Source organism: Leopardus geoffroyi, chromosome B2 (assembly GCF_018350155.1).
Source record: "Leopardus geoffroyi isolate Oge1 chromosome B2, O.geoffroyi_Oge1_pat1.0, whole genome shotgun sequence".
NCBI classification, from domain to species: Eukaryota; Metazoa; Chordata; class Mammalia; order Carnivora; family Felidae; genus Leopardus; species Leopardus geoffroyi.
In genome coordinates this window covers 18,529,124-18,545,921 of record NC_059332.1, presented here as the reverse complement: position 1 = coordinate 18,545,921, position 16,798 = coordinate 18,529,124, and positions in this window count along the sequence as shown.

Sequence of the window (16,798 nt, the reverse complement as noted above, 5' to 3'; positions counted from 1 at the left end):
TGCTTAAGCGGAGTGCATTTACAATAGGTTGTCTTTAAGAAAACGCAAGGGTTGGGGCGCCTGGGTGGCGCAGTCGGTTAAGCGTCCGACTTCAGCCAGGTCACGATCTCGCGGTCCGGGAGTTCAAGCCCCGCGTCGGGCTCTGGGCTGATGGCTCAGAGCCTGGAGCCTGTTTCTGATTCTGTGTCTCCCTCTCTCTCTGCCCCTCCCCCGTTCATGCTCTGTCTCTCTCTGTCCCAAAAATAAATAAATGTTGAGAAGAAAAAAAATTTTTGGAAAAAGAAAACGCAAGGGTCCTGGAATAAGACAGGTGTCCCCTAGAGACTGGAATGTGGGAATGAAGCCCTCCAAGCCCCCAGCCAGGTGGATAGCACAGGGAACTAACCATACCCACGGCCTCTTTAGAACAGGGAAGAGTGAATGTTGTTATTGTCGTTACGGAACAAGCCCTGGATGAAAAAGGGAGGGTACCGTATTTATTATCGGATTCCTGGAGGTGAAAAGTGCTGTGGTGAGTCTCTAGGCGGGAGGGGCCCCTGTGAAAATTAGAATAGATTTTGCTGATATTAGGATGTGTTTCCTGCTCGATCAGAATAGAGAGCAAGGCTGCAAGTATGCAAAGCAGGAATTTCCAAACGTGTCCCAGGATGAAAGCATTTGTTTCATTTCCCGAAGCCACATCATACCTGGAAAAGGATGGGCAAGGGTGTAGCAGTTGGAGCTGATGCACAGTGGGAAGGAACGGCACAAAATCTGCAAAGCAAACTGGTAAAACTTGGAGGTTCGCCAACAGACTATGCAAGGAGCTGCATTATCTGGAGAGTAGAGCATGTGCTGACCTCTTCCCCCATCCCCGGCCAGTTTCCTTCTCTCTTGGGGCAACAGAGCTGTATCTGGACTAGCAGGGGCGGTGGAAAGAGCCCAGGATCTGTAAGCTAAGATTCAGCTCCAAGACTGGCCCTTCCTAGCTGTTCGACTTTGAGAAAGTGATATATTCGGCCTCAGTTTCCCCACTATCTGGGCACTTGGGTCACTTGACTGTTCATTTCTTTCATGGTTGTGGCTTCTGTTTTCCTTTCCGCTATGTTGGAAGATGTTGCTCTGAAGTCAACTTGTATCTTGTGTAGGACAGATGTGGAAAGTCTCCTATAAAGATGTGATTCCCTTTCAAGAGTCGTGGTATTTCAACCACTCCAGCCTGTTTGCTTAAGTTATTGAGATGCTTTTTAATAATATTGTCACATAAATAAAAACATTGAAATGAATCTGATGAAAGGTGGATTTTATTTATTTTATTTCTGGCTGTATTTCAATCAGTGTACTGGCTTTCTATTTATCTGAAACAAGGGAAAACAATCATGTCCTACTGATTGGAAGTCTGTTCATGGAACTTTTAAAAATCAGGGGCTGACTTGGAGACATTGTTTTTATTGAGTTTCGAATTCTAAAGGTATTACGCTCTAGAAAACATAGGACAACTAAAGGAAATTTGGTGTGTTTTGGAAGCAAATCACTGCAACATCAGGTGCCCCACAGGACTGAAACTTAGGTAAAATTTTTGTATAATACGTATAATATTTATATATAATTCAATGTAATAATTATATACACTATATAATGTGCAATATGTAATATATATAATTCTGTATAATAATCATATATACACTATATTATGTACAATATGTAATTTATATAATTCCGTATAATAATCATATATACTATATATAATGTATAATATGTAATATATATATAATTTAGTATAATAATCATATAAACTATATATAATGTACACTATGTAATATATAATTCAGTGTACTAATCATATATACTATATATAATGTACACTATTATAGTTATAGATACTATATATAATATACAACATATAATTCAGTATAATAATCACATACACTATACATAATGTACAATATTATATTTATATATACTATATATACAATATACACACAATATATACAATCTACAATACTATATACAATATACAATACAATATAATAATTGTATATACTATATATTATATATGTATATACTATATACTATACTATATATGTATATACTATATATTATATATGTATATTTATATACTATATATTATATGTGTATAATTATTATATTGTATTTCTCAAAAAATAAGGTTTTTTTTAAATATAGGAAATTGCATATTTTTTTCATAGCACCCAGGCAAATTAGGTAAGGGTTGTCCTCTGCTTCATATTTTAAAGTAGAAAATGAAATACAGGCAGAAAGCAAGGCAGAAGCACACTGCAGGTCTCCTAACCTCCTACTCCAGGGCTCTTCGTACTAGTTTTAGGATTATCCATACATTTTTCTGGTGATCTTGGCCATCTGTCGGTTGAACACAAATGACTTCCTGGTAGAAAGTTGCTTATTTAGAATCACAGGCCATCAGACCTAAGAAGTTTCATTGCAGGAAAGTGCCGTTCACCTACAGAGGAAGTAACCAAAGTAAACTAGTACAAACGAGTACAACACTTTATCAATGTCAGATAGTTATTAACAACAGCACCGAGCCAGAGCCTAGGTCTTCTCATTCCAAGGCTTTGTCTTAGAAGGTTGTCCCCTCAGGATGCCAATTTTTTTTTTACACAGGAAGAATTCAGTGCATTTCCCTAAGTGCCTGAATTTCCCCAGTGAGATTTCCTTAGGGAAAATAAAATTCAAAATTCATTAGTAGTGAACTTGGTTCATAACAAATTCAGGCTATCCCACTTTAAAAATCTGGCTACAATAAAATTTAAAAAGAAATAAATAATAATTTGGTTAGAACCAGTCCTCATGTCTTATTGTATTTACTACATTTCAATTCTTTAGTTCAGTCTACTACTTTTTGACCCCTGAATTATTCAGTTTTTTTGGAGGTGCCTGTTTAATCTACCTTAACATAGGACCCCGTCAGCCTTTTCTCTTGGTTCTTTGTGATAAGGGGTCGGTATTGAGTGGTAAACCTTGGGTGAGAAAAGTCTACCAAATATACTCAACTTGTCTTTAGCAGGCTAAAGACACTATAGTATCTCTTGTGCATTTTGCCTGGCATTTCATGCCTTGCCATTTCTGTTCAATGTTTTGTAAAATGGAAAATTTGTGTCGCGTGCTAGCCAGACGTTACTATCCTTAACTTTTAATGAGTGTTAACAGTGCTCTAGGCACTACACAAAACACCAAAAGGAGCATCACCTCTACTTAGTCTATCTAAATAATAGATTGAAGAACAGGTTGCACGTGTGGATATATTTTAATCAATATGCGTTTACTGCTGCTGTAAATTACATGAAAACACAGCTACTTCCCAGGTGTCATTACCACCCACAATAACCCAATGGGCATTCTCCCACTTTATGTTAACTGTTCCTGAAAAGTTGCACGTAAATCAAATAATGTTAAATGCTGTCAAGGAACCCATTATCCTATATGAAGAACCCTTTTACAAAGCAATAGGTAGCTTATTATTAACTTACTGAAATTTGGTATAAAATTCTGCGGTTTTCTTCTGTAGTCATTTATTTTGAATTCCAGGAATATATACAATTCATTTTTTTTTTTCATTCAACGTTGTTAAATCCCCACTATCGGCAAGGCAATATAACAGAGTGCCTCTTTTCAAAATAGGAGTAAAAAGCCATAGATACCTATCATGCAAGGGAAAAGGGATATACTCCAAAAATAATAACTATTCTAGGGATACTAGAAAAATTCACAGTGGGAAAAAAAAAACTGACAGCAAATGAATAATGCATTTTTACAGAAATTCGAACATACTTTTTACATCCAAATAAAGGTGACTGATACTAAAAATTTGTGTAAGCTTTTAGTTTTATTTTCTCTCCCCCCCCCCCCCTTGGTTTAGCTTTCTGGCAACTATGTCTGGATGAAATATTTAAATCCCCAAATAAACTCACTGTACCTGACTGGAGAGCACATGACTCATTCATTCATTCATTCACCAGATATATGGCATCGCTGGGCTGTGCCATGACATATGTAAACCAGCTATTTGGGTCAGCTGGTAAAAGTGTCTGTTAATTTAAAATGACCTGTTTGTTAATTGCTTTCCACCCAAGTCGTTCTGTTCCTGCACTTTGAACCCTAAAGGTAGTTTGGAGTAAATGTGTCTGGGAACCAGAGGTAATTAATTAATGCAAGCAGGCAGTCGTGGCTGCAAAAGCCCGGATGGAGCGGGCAAAGCCCGGACCCGGTGTCTGTGCTCCAAAGAAATGATCCTGCTGGTCTCTTGTTGGAATTCCCTCCTCCCCTTTTCCTTCTGCCGCCTGGTTGCAGGCTACAACTGGAACCCTCTGCCAAAGCGGGCTCTCCCATCAACCCTCTGGCACACCGTGTTGATCAGTAGATAAAACCTTCCCAGCGGTCACAGCAGCCGCTGCCGTCGACTGAGCCACAGCAGCGAGCGAACAGCTTGGCGGGGCTCACTAACTGCCTTTCCACCTGCCGTCACCTCCCTGGGTCCCCCCAGGTTCCTCTCGTGGCCGATAGTCATGCTCGTTGCTTGACCTTGGGCCTTTCAGCTGGCTGGCTTCCAGAAAGTTCCTCCTATGACAAGGTGTGCTGAAGGTCGTGTTCACGGCCTTCGGGCACAGAGCAGGGGATGGGAGAGAAAACTCTGCCGCAGTTACCTATCTAGCTGCCCCAGTTATTCCCTCCTGGGCGGCCTGTCTCCCTGCCCAGTACCCTGGGTCTGGTGACAGACCAGACTGGGACCACCTCCAGGATAAATGAAAGCAGCAAAAAATTAAAACAAAACAAAACGAACAGAGGAAACGAATTGTATTTCTCCAGTGTATCAAAGCTTATGTTGCTGCATACTCAAAAAAAAAAAGAAAAGAAAAGAAAGAAAAAGAATTTTTTTTTAAAAAAAGACTGACCTGCCAGCTATTTAAACATGACTGTAACATTTTAAAACATAGGTGACACACACAGGTTTTATCTGATTGATGCTTCTCTAACTCTCTGAAGTCCTCGGGCCATCTAGAAAGTTATGTCAATTTATAATTTTCCAGTGACTCTGAGAATGAGTGTGTGTGTGTGTGTGTGTGTGTGTGTGTGTGTTTTCCCAAACGAGGAGCTGGCATCACGACAACGGTTGCTCCAATATTCCTTGCTATGGCTGACAGCAAAAATTGCACTCAAAGATTGAGCGGAGGTAGAACCAGCCAGACTAGTTTTCCCACAACATGTGCTACACCCTCTGAGAAAAGCTGCTTTTTCTTGGCAAACTCATTTTTGCTTTAATGTAGCAGGAAAGCATGTGTCATAATGGAGCGATTATGCCCAGTTTCACCACGGCTGGGAATGGGGGGGGGGGGGGGCGGGGGGGGGTGCTTCAGAAAAAAAACCGGAGGAGCCTTTCCAGAATTCAACCCAACATTTTGTCAAAATAATAGATTTTTGATGAAATACTTGTATTGATACCACACCTTTTTTTTTTTTTTTCCAAGATCCCTCTTTCAAAGGATTTCTAATTATGTCTCGTTTTTGGACCTTAAATACAGAGCCTTTGGCTCTGTATCTTAACTCAAAACAAGGATAATATTGGCCTACACTTCCAGTCACTAAGTCAAGCAAAAATTTGTGTTTTGTTTCTGTTTAAAAAAAAAAAAAGGGGGGGGGGCGCCTGGGTGGCGCAGTCGGTTAAGCGTCCGACTTCAGCCAGGTCACGATCTCGCGGTCCGTGAGTTCGAGCCCCGCGTCAGGCTCTGGGCTGATGGCTCAGAGCCTGGAGCCTGTTTCCGATTCGGTGTCTCCCTCTCTCTCTGCCCCTCCCCCGTTCATGCTCTGTCTCTCTCTGTCCCAAAAATAAATAAACGTTGAAAAAAAAATTTTTTTTTTAATAAATAAATAAATAAAGGGTTCCATTTTCACTTTTTTTTTTATTTTAGACAGAGAGAGAGAATACGTATGCAAGTGGGGAGAGGGGCAGAGGGAGAGAAAGAGAATTTCAAGCAGGCTACACGCTCAGCACAGAGCCTGACACCGGGCTTGATCCCCTGACCCCGGGATCATGACCTGAGCTGAAGTCGAGTCAGACGCTCAACCAACTGAGCCACCCAGGGGCCCTTCAAACCTACTTTTTTGTTTCATCTTTACAATAACCCTGGTGAGAAACTGTCTACCTTTTGCAGGTGTGGTAAGTGAGGCTTGGATTTTAAAAATGACACTCACCCTGGCTAATAAATGGTGGCACTAGATGTAAACACAGCTCTTCTGCTTTCAGACGGCAAGTTCCATTTTGCGCTGAAAATTCTCCACTTTTCCTTAGCCTCTCTGGCCTGGTGATGGTGCAGGGCCAGCCTGAGCCCCTGCTCGGGAGAGACCTCCACCTTTGGGCCCGGGAATTTAACCAAACTGGCCTGAGAGCTGGCGGGGGGGGGGGGGGGGGGGGGGCGGTGCTCTGCCAGGGAATTCGTGGTGGTGCCAAAGTTGGCTCTTTGTCACACTCTGTTAATCCATCATTGTCTTCTTTCTTTCATCCCTTAGATTCAGGACCGGCCTTAAGGCAGAGCAAAATGCCCATTCCATTTTGTAGGTTTTTGTTGTCTTTAATTTTTTATAACCATTTTCACCAAACAAGGTCACAAGCAGCCTCTGTGTCACACAGTTACTTACGTACTCGTTTGATTAACCAAAAACGTATGAAAGGTTAGATATGTTCAGGACTGTAGAGGTCTGGGTTGCAGTTTTTATTTTAGGGTGATTCACGTCCCATAAGTCATAACTGATAATCATCCTCCAAGTTAAAAACAAAACCGTCTGGAATATATTATAAACTTGCCACAACACCTGCCTGTAGTTGTAAACTGGGGTTTTCCTTCTCAGAATCACTCAAAGGAGTAATGATCATTTTCACAGCTCTGAGGTTAGAAGAAGCCTCCCTCCCAGATCAGATTCCTGGAAGGATGTTAAAATTCATCTTCTTAAGTGAATACAATTCACTTTCATTCCTTTAATACACAGTGATCCCCATTTCTTCTGTCCCCGCTTTTAGAATCCCGCCTGATATTCGCAAAGCGTCCCTTCCATCCTGCATTCACTGCACACCTTTCTTCCTCTCATCTTTAAAAGGCTTCCTAGGGGCGCCTGGGGGCTCAGTCGGTTGGGCGGGGCCCACTACGGCTCAGGTCATGATCTCGCGGTCTGTGAGCTCGAGCCCCGTATCGGGCTCTGTGCTGACAGCTCAGAGCCTGGAGCCTGCTTCCGATTCTGTGTCTCCCTCTCTCTCTGCCCCTTCCCTGCTTGCTCTCTGTCTCTCTCTCTCAAAAATAATAAACATTGAAAAAAAATTATAAATAAATAAATAAGTAAATAAATAAAAGGCTTCCTAAAAATCCCTCCTCTATGAGGACTTCCATGACTAAGTCATGAGGAGGCTGTACGTGAAGGCACACCCTTTCGCACAATAACACCACGCACACACCATCTGGAATATGCAATCCAGAAACTGTCTTTCACTGTCCTGCCAAGCACTCTGGCCCTAGATGGAGAGATAAAATTATATGTGAGGCCTGAGCAGTGCTCAGAGACTGGTTCCAAGCTAAGGCTCCCTTGTATTTACATTGTGCGTCTTTTCCAAGACGCCCGGAGTGCTCTGTAAGTACCCTGCACATTTTTTTCACAACTTCTCTTTGACATAGGTTGTCAACAAACACCATTATTCACAGACAGGAGCTGAAGGCGACAGAACTTTGGGGAAGTCGGGTGGCTACCAGAGACAGAGAAGGACACAGATTGTGCACCAGACCACATGCTCAGAGCAAACCATGCACATAAGCAGGGACTCCAACAAAATACAGTCACTCAAAGGACAGAGCAAAGTAGCCGAAAATAGAAAGAAAGAAAGAAAGAAAGAAAGAAAGAAAAGAAAGAAAGAAAGAAAGAAAAGAAAGAAAGAGAGAGGAAGGAAGGAAGGAAGGAAGGAAGGAAGGAAGGAAAAAAGAAGGAAAGAAAGAAAGAAAGAAAGAAAGAAAGAAAGAAAGAAAGAGGAGGGAAGGGGGGAAGGGAGAGGAGGAAAGGCAGGGAAGGAGGAAGGAAGGAAGAGAGAACAAAGAGAAGAAAAGAAAGCCAGAACAAACTCTTTTCTGCACCACTAATAATTTCGGTGGACAACTCCTATGTAGATTCAAAATGATGTTAATCAAATAAAATTGACTCCAGTATAAGACACTCTGACACTGAGACAGAAAGGAAAACACAGAGAGAGAAAAGGCACAGTCCGGCCACCATCATAAACCATTTCCTTTCCCTGGCCTTCTTTGGAAGACATCACTTAACTTACCGGAAACTTCTAGACCCGGGTCACTCAGTTTTGCCAGGGGCATGAACAAATCTTTGGTACTTTTCTGGACAAAAGAGGAGGAATGTTGCCTTCATGACCTTCCCGTGTGAGACCGGACCAAAAATCAGGGCTGCAAGACACATAACCCTAAGCTGCTTCCTTCCACCTTTTCTTAGACACGGAGTGGATTTATCTTTCTCACATTTATTCTGGTTTTGTTTGGTCTATTTAGGGATAATATAAATAATGATACATTTCCTACAGCAGAAACCTCTCTAGTACATCTGTTGGTTACGACAGATGCTCCATTACAATGGAAAACCTGCCCCCATATTCAAGTCAGGGCGTCCTTGCTGGATGTGTTCCAGAAGGTGGCTGCTCCTTCGTCACACGAAGCTGGGTGCCCCTCACGGTGACTGTATGTGGAACACTAATTTCAGCGTAAGCCCGTGATAAGAGGTGATCTCATCTCAGGCTTAAGTATACCATAAGAAGCAGAAGGCATTGGGCCCTACCTGTCTTCTCTCTGCTTGTATGCCTTTCCTTTAAAAATATGCCCTTCTTTGAATGGATGTCTTTTGTGGTAAGGAAATTCATTCAAAAGTCATAAAGTCTATGACTTTAGCTGCTTCCAAAGACAGGGGTGAAGGGAAAGCAACATATTCCTTTCTCTTCAGTGAATAAGGATTAAGAGCTATTTTACTCATTTCATTATTGCTGACATTTCTATTCTTCCCCCGATTTTAAGCGAGTGATTCAGATTTACTTCATTTCTTGAGAAAACCTCATTTTTTCAATCATCCTTTCAGAAATTTAGAAGGAGTCCACATCCGTATGTTTTGCACAAAGAGGAACTTCCTCGCCAAATACGTTGTGGGGTTTTTTTGTTAGTTTCACGAAGCATTTTTGTATGAGTTACTTTTTTTTCTGGAGTCTTTGAAAAGAAACTAAAACCTGTTCTCTAGGTAAATATTTCTGTTCGATAAAGAAGGAAAAGATTTTCTCATCCTTCCCTTTCAGTTTTATTGTTGCTTTAAAAAACTGTGGTTGTTTTTTCGTTTGGGGGGTTTTGTTTTTTGTTTTTTGTTTTTGTTTATTTTTTTTTGGTCCAGATACTTTCTTAACATCTCCCATGTGCTGTGTGGGTTTGACCTAAGAGAGTGCCAGTGCCTTCCTCGCAGGCCTGCGGGAGACCTCCAGTCATAGGCCCGCAGGGACCTCAAGAGCTTGGAGATCTCCAAGGGGGAGAGGACAGATGAACCCTTGGTCCCTACTCTCTCCCACCCTATCTCCCCAGAGTGTCTTTGCTTCGGTTTATCATCAGCCCTGCAGGAGCCTTGTTCATTCCCTACCCTTTCTTCCACATCCGAGTCCCTTTCAGCTCCAGGGCTCTGTTGGCAGGGATGGGGCTGGAAAAAGAGAGAGAGAAAAGGAGAGATTATGGTGCTCATCACCTCTAAGTGGGTTCCTACTCAAGGCTAAGGTCAGCGTCAACTTCCAAGCAGCCTCCAAAGGACCCTCGAGGGAAACTCCTCTTCCCAGGCGGTGTAAGAGCCTCAGGGTTCCTGACCGACCCCACCTCCTGGCAGATCCAATTCTTCCTTTAAGGGACTCTGCTCCACTCCCTTTTTTTCGTCTCCTCTTCTCTGGTCTCTGCCTTCAACACAAACACCAAGACGTTCTGTGGACATCTTTCAGATGTCCAGCGAAGGGACTGGAAGGGGCTGGCAGACAAGGATCAACACAGAAGCAATATCAGAACAGCCAAACACACTTTCCAGTATCTAGGACTTGATGGGAGGCTCACTTCTTCCCCTTTGACACTGTTCATAGAAGCCCACGGGCTGAGGCTTATCTGAGAGGACATGACATTAAAAACCCCAAAGTAGGGGGGGTGCCTGGGTGGCTCAGTTGGTTAAGCATCCGACTTAGACTCAAGTCATGATTTCATGGTTTGTGAGTTTGAGCCCCGCATCGGGCTCTGAGCTGACAGCTCGGAGCCTGGAGCCTACTTCCGATTCTGTGTCTCCCTCTCTGTCTCTGCACCTCCCTGCTGGCACACCATCTCTCTCTCTCTCTCTCTCTCTCTCTCTCTCTCTCTCTCTCAAAAATAAGTAAACATTAAAAAAAAAAAATTACAAAATAAAAAAAAAAAAAAAACAAAGTAAAGCAGAGTAAATGCATCTAAAGATTGGGGCCATCTTAGAAGTGCTAAATTGAGTTAGAGAATGATCTTACTATTTTTCACTGAATAAGAAGCTTATATGTGGAATCTAAAAAAAACAAATGACAGGTGCCTGGGTGGCTTAATCGGTTAAGCCTCCGACTTCGGCTCAGGTCATGATCTCACAGTTCGTGGGTTCAAGCCCCGCGTTGGGCTCTATGCTGACAGCTCAGAGGCTGGAGCCTGCTTCAGATTCTGGGTCTCCCTCTTTCTCTGCCCTTCCCCCCGCCCCTGTCTCTCTCAAAAATAAATAAGCATTAAAATTTTTTTTAATAAAAAAATAAAAGAGGGGCTCCTGGGTGGCTCTGTTGGTTAAGTGTCTGACTTTTGATTTGGGCTCAGGTCATGATCTCATGGCTCTCATGGTTCGTGGGATCGAGCCCCGCATTAGGCTCTGCACTATCAGTGGGATTCTCTCTCTCCCTCTCTCTCTGCCCCTTCCCCGCTCACACTCTCTGTCTCTCTCTAAATAAATAAACATTTTCCAAAAATTTTTTAAAAGAAAACAGTGATGTTAGACTCCCAAGTAGTCTTGGTCTTGGAGAGCCAACGGGCTGTCCTGCGACCCACTCCGCTCCCTCGGTTGAGTCAATACTCCCATCCTGGTGGCGGGGGGACTTGAGACCGCCAAAAGCCCTGATAAGAAGCCTGAAAAGACGGAAAGAATCCAAGTGAATCGCCTTCATTTATTTTACCAACAAAACTTCATTGTCAGATGCATCGGGAGAGAGAAAAGGCCGAAGTCACGGGAATGAAAACCAGGGTTCCAAGGTCCAAGTCATTTCAAGGTACAAGGTGAATTTTTAAAACAGTTTTCAAAAAGCTTCAATCTTTCCCTAAGCTCTGCCTGCGTGCATATTTATGTACCATCCGCCCGCTGTATAGTTCAACTGCAAGTAGTTAAATGCTAATTAGAGCTAGGTCGCACCAATCAGCTTTGTAAAACGTAAAAAGGTGCCAGGTAGGGTGTCCCCTGGCCTGGCCAACTGACAGGCCTTTCCCATCAGTAGTCCATAATTTAGGATGTGGCCTCAGGTGGTTCTTGATCATCTCATTAGAGCTACAGTGAGAAGCTCACTAGAGATTTAAATTCTCAGGCAGGAGGCCCCTCAGGCTAAGGTGAAAAAGCCCAAGAACTCAATGCCATTACCCCATTAAATGTGGGATGAAAAGTAAGCTGGAAATTGAGCTGGTTTGAAAACCTGGCAGAAAAAAAAGAACTGAGAACCACCCAGAACTGGCCCCTCCCAGAAGGATCTGACATTTGGAACGCAAAGCTATAGCACGGCTCAACCCAGAGGTATTCTGGAAATGAGTAAGGAGAAAAGGCAAAGAATCCCAGCACCCAGAATACCAGAGCCTGTAAGACCAAACTATCTAAGAAAACAGAGAAAATTAAGCATCTAAGCCTATGTTCTATCTAAGATTAATGTTTGAGGCTTTGTTACATCATTCTACTCTGAGTTCATGTACAGTCTACTAATTGGCTTGAGACCCACCCCCTACCAAGCCTTTTCATTTCTTCTTTTCCAAGACTCTCTTCCCAACCAAAAGAATAGCCAAGGTGTCTCTACGGTCCCAAAAAGCACGTAGTTGGAACATGTAGGAGGTAATTATCACCATACTTGAGTAGGTCAAGCCGTGGCCCTGATAACTCAAAAGAAAATGCTTATCTAATTTTATTTTTTTAATGTTTTCATTAGGTTCATTTATTTTGAGAGTGTGTGTGTCCGTGTGTGTGTGTGAGTGGGGAGGGGCAGAGAGAGAGGGAGACAGAATCCGAAGCAGTTTCCAGGCTCTGAGCTATCAGCTCGGAGTCGGATGCAGGGCTCGAACCCATGAATGTGAGATCGTGACCTGAGTCGAAGTCAGATGTTCAACCGACTGAGCCACCCAGGCGCCCCTAATTTTAGAGTAAAACAAACAAATTTTAAAAAGTCATAAGCCCAACGGCAAGACAAGGAGATGAAAACGAATCAATCTACTTAAAATCGAATCCTTGGTACAGTGCCAGCATTAAAGATAGGCTTAAAAAAAAAACCAAAACAAAAAAAACCAAAACCCTCCATCTTTGAAGGAAACGACAAAATCAACAAAATCTAGGACCTGTCAGATAGGGATTTGGATGGGGCTGTTTTCTCCTACACACTAAAAATCCCATGTCTGAGGCACTCCAATTCCTAAAGGACAGCTTCCCCAACACCCACAAGAAATGTCCCATTGAGCTCTGTGCTGGCAGCATGGAGCCTACTTGGGATTCTCTCTCTCCTTCTCTCTCTGCCCCTCCCCCGCTCACGCTATCTCTGTCTCGCTGAAAATAAATAAATAAATAAATAAATTTTTTTTGAGAAAAATTTTAAAAATATGTTCCATTCAGGAGACTCCAGAATAGACCAGCATTATGCAATTTCACTTATTGGAAGGTTAGTGCCCCTAGAGATGACCCCTCAAAGTGAAACAGGTTAAAGATCAACTCTAGCCAATGCCGAAACATCAACTCTAGCCAATGCTGGATTAATCTAATGTTACACAATATGAAAAAAACCTTGAACATGATCTCATCATGGACATGCCCAAGGTTTATTTAAGTAAATAGATCTCCACCTATATTACTTGGGCTGTGTGCCACCAACTAAAGCAATGGAAATTCTACCTCTCGGAGCATCAGTACTGGTCCTGCTGTAGGGTGACGTGGTGGAGGTTTAGATGGGAGATTTCCAGAGGGGCATCAAGGAAAAAAAAGAAGAAAGGAAAAGAAAAGAAAAGAAAAGAAAAGAAAAGAAAAGAAAAGAAAAGAAAAGAAAAGAGAAAAGAAATATATATATATGTATATGTACACACACATAAACACCATATCCTAGAAAGGGCACTGGACAGTTGACTATTGCCCTAAATATTTTCTGTGGAGCACAAGTAGACCAAAAGATGGTAATAGGTCCTTGCCTAGTCCCAAACCCACATTGCCCATTGGTGATGTAGACAATAAGCCTGGAGAAGACTGTCCCCTAGAAGGGGGGGACCTACTAACATCAGTGGATATTTTTCAATGATCTTTTTCACAGAATTGGACCCTTGATATCTCGGAAGGATTTTTTAAGTTCACAAGGCTCTCCATAAAGATCAGTCTGCGTACCTTAGAAGACCTCTCATTCGTGTCTCATGTAAGCGTTAATGTTAGGGCCTCTTGGACATCCACTTTTTAAATGTTTAAGTAAATCTGTTACCTGGTAAAAAGTGAGTAATAAAAATAGTCATCATTTATTGAACACTTACTATGTGCCGGCCATGGCTCTAAGTCCTTTATCTATTAGGTCATATAATCATCACATAATTCTATCTATGAGGAAAAAACTGTATCTCAAGATGAGGGAGTTGAGGCATTAAAAGATCAGGTCCTTTCAAAAGGCTACACAGCTAATAAATAATGAAACTAGGGCTTGGATCCGGATAAGGCATTCCGAAGTCGTGCATTTCTCGCTCTGAGAGGTCCAGAAAATAAAAATAGCTACACAAGGTATTGAAAAACTGGCCCCTTTTCATGTACAATAACTTTAATTCTGTTTCCTCTCAACAGAGACCGTGAAGTACAGGGAGTAACTGCACATTCTAGCAGGAGACTGCCCATAAATTCCCGGCTGCCACTTACCGGTTCCACGACCTGCTTACGATACACTCTGTGACGTGAGTAAGTCACCAAATTGTTCTGTGCCTCAGTTTCCTCAGGTGTGAAATCGGGATAATGATGATAATGGTTCCTACCTTATAGGGTCGTTGTGGGGCTCAAATAAGTAACTACACAGGAAGCACGTAGAAGAGTGTCAGACACATAGTAAGGGCTATATAAGCATAAACTATTGTTACTAAGAATTTCAGTGAGAAAGCGTTCATCCAAAATGCTTTCAAGAACCATCACTGAATACATAATAAGCATTCCTTTCAGTGACGTATTCCTACATTTCCAAAAGTCACCACTATAATATAGGACCTACCCCAGAATACTAAATCCCCCCTTTCCATGAAACCCGGATTCTTTCCCCAGTGATGGTAGAGGTCATGGGCACTGTTGGTGAGGAAGGGGTGAGTGAGCAGAGGGAGGACAGGCCTCTGCAGGAGAGCAAGAGGCTGACCACCGCCATGGCAGAGACAGTGTCAGGAATTGATTTCAAATCAGGTTCTTAAGGATAATGTTGAGGATAATTATAATCATTATTGTTATTGTCATTATACCTTGCAATTACCTTGGCTTAATTAATTCAAGCTTGTGAAGTGCTTTGAGATCCTCAGATGAAAGGTGCCAAGAAGAAGGGTCATTATTTTTCTACTCCTTTCATCCAAGGTGATTATAGCTCTTCATAAGCATTAATTCATCCTCATAACAGCCCTAGAACGTAGATAAGTGTAGGAGTCATCCACACTGGGTCCAAGAGAGACATTTACCCAAGGGGTTTAGTGGGAGCCATTCAGTAGTCAGTCTGGCTGGTGGGAGGCCCCCAAATCACAGGGCTTTGTGACTTGAGCACCTGAAATCTGGGCAAGCCTGTTTTCTGAAGGCTTGAACCAAATGTGAAGGCTTTGTTCAAATTTGTTACATGGAATTTGCAACAGTTCAATGAGGGACAATACTGACATGGCCCAATTTTTTAAAATGATTATGCAGTTTATAGCCAGAGAGATATAGCCTCAACCTCTTTGTCATGAGGTGAGGAGTAGAGAAAAATAAAACCCTTCTCTATTATTTGTCAATGACCAGGCAACTTGAGCATCATTTTCTCATATTCTGTAGTAAAGGATTTTCCCGAGGTCACAAAACTATGGAGCCTAAACTTCGTTCAAAACCATAGACTGAGTCTGATTTTCACTAAGATCTGTTAATTGTGGTCTTTTTCCCTGCCATGAATGCCCCCACTCTAGGATGAAGGGTACGTGTGAATAAAACACTGTGAAACAGGAATTGTAGAGACGGAAGTAAATACTCTTTTCAATAGAACTTTTGGAGAGATTTCTCTGACTTCAAATCCATTTTTAGCACAAATATCCAATGCGCAAAAGATTCGTTACAAGTAGGTTGTGTTTCCTACTGACTCCCAAGGAAAGAGAGCATTTGAGAAAGGATTTAGAGGGATGTTGAATCCACTTGTGTTCCTTTATTATTGAAGCGTTGGGAGTTTTGTTCCTTTTGTTTAGAAATGTATACGAATTGGGGCGCCTGGGTGGCGCAGTCGGTTAAGCGTCCGACTTCAGCCAGGTCACGATCTCGCGGTCCGTGAGTTCGAGCCCCGCGTCGGGCTCTGGGCTGATGGCTCAGAGCCTGGAGCCTGTTTCCGATTCTGTGTCTCCCTCTCTCTCTGCCCCTCCCCCATTCATGCTCTGTCTCTCTCTGTCCCAAAAATAAATAAACGTTGAAAAAAAATTAAAAAAAAAAAAAAAAGAAATGTATACGAATGTGTGATATCCTGGTGTACGTCAGGCTGTGTCTTAAGACCACAGCAGGAAATAAGGCAGTCCCTGTCCCTGCTGTCACAGAGTGTCCTCTGCGTCTCTGTGCCACATCTCTGTCCTCTTTACAAGAGGCGGCTGCATCCTGGGAGCAGTACTGGTAAGGATGAGATAGGCAAGCTACCTAATCTGTTTGGAGCTAGACCACACTTAACAGGCACAAGAAACATTATTACTACACGGTCACAAATACTGATGCCTATTATTTTTATTATTATTACCATTACTATTGCTGCTATCATCAGATATAATAAACATAATTACCATTGGCCATTCATCAAGCATTACAAAGCACAACCTCAAAACAGGCTCCACCAAAGGTTTATGACTTAGATAGGCAACAAATGAAACCCCATCTAAGAACCACAGTTTGAATGGCCAGAATCTGTTGGGGTTTTTTCACCACAGATTGCTTTTCAAAGAATGGACAGAATTGCTCACTAAATGTGTGTGCAAGCCAAGGGTCTGCTTTCTCTGTCAGTAGAAGGAAATCCTTCAAGACACTGCTCTACTGCCTTTCCCAGAACTTCTTGGCATATAGTAAGTGTTCAGTAAAATGTGTTGCCCTCAAACAGAACTACATCAACACATGTGTTCTAGGTAGAATAATTTATTTAGGGCTAAAAGGTCACTAAGACAGGGGCGTCTGGGTGGCTCAGTCAGTTCAGCATCTGGCTCTTGATTTCAACTCAGGTCATGATCTCATGGCTCGGGAGCTCCAGCCCCACACTTGGGGTTCTCTCTCTGTCCTTCTGTCT